Genomic DNA, 657 nt, shown 5'->3' with positions numbered 1-657 from the left:
GTCCCCACCGCCTCTCGCCCGCGGTTTTTTCGGTGACTCGAGCGGAGGGAACTGTCAAGATGGCAGCGGCAGGAGCACGGAGGTTATGAGCGCGGAGGTTATGAGCGCGGCGGTGCTGCTGGAACAAAACCCGTTCGCTTCGGCAGCCCGAGGGAGGGCTTAGAGCTCCCGGACCTGTTGGAAGAGCGCCGATCCGTCCCTCTTGTGCTCGCTTTTTCCCTGCGAGATAAAGGATTTTTATCATTATTATTACATTTTTTTTTTCTTCTTCTTCTTCTGGCGAGGAGTGCCGCGGGGCTCGGGGGCACCGCGAAGTGACGGCGAGCAGCGCGCAGGGATCGGCGCTCCCCTCCGGGCGTCCCGAAGAAGAAGGAACTCCTCGGTACCGCCTAGGGACGAGCGCAGGACCCCCGAGGAAGGGAAGGTACTCTCCGGCCCCCACGGCCGGCTACGGCGCTTACACAGCCGGAGCGCCCGCATGGAGTGAAGAAACATAAGCAAACGCACACTCGCACCGCCGAGCGCGCCCCGGCACCGCGCACCGGCGCTCCGCCCGATTTAATCGCGTTTTTCGCTCTCCGTTTGTTATTTTTGTCCGCTCTGCCCCTTCGCTCCGTGCCCGCGGGGAGCGGCATGCCCGCCCGCTAGGCTCCCGGC

The sequence above is a fragment of the Meleagris gallopavo genome, chromosome 2 (genome assembly GCF_000146605.3).
Source record: "Meleagris gallopavo isolate NT-WF06-2002-E0010 breed Aviagen turkey brand Nicholas breeding stock chromosome 2, Turkey_5.1, whole genome shotgun sequence".
NCBI classification, from domain to species: domain Eukaryota; kingdom Metazoa; phylum Chordata; class Aves; order Galliformes; family Phasianidae; genus Meleagris; species Meleagris gallopavo.
Note: the sequence above shows the minus strand (reverse complement) of the source record.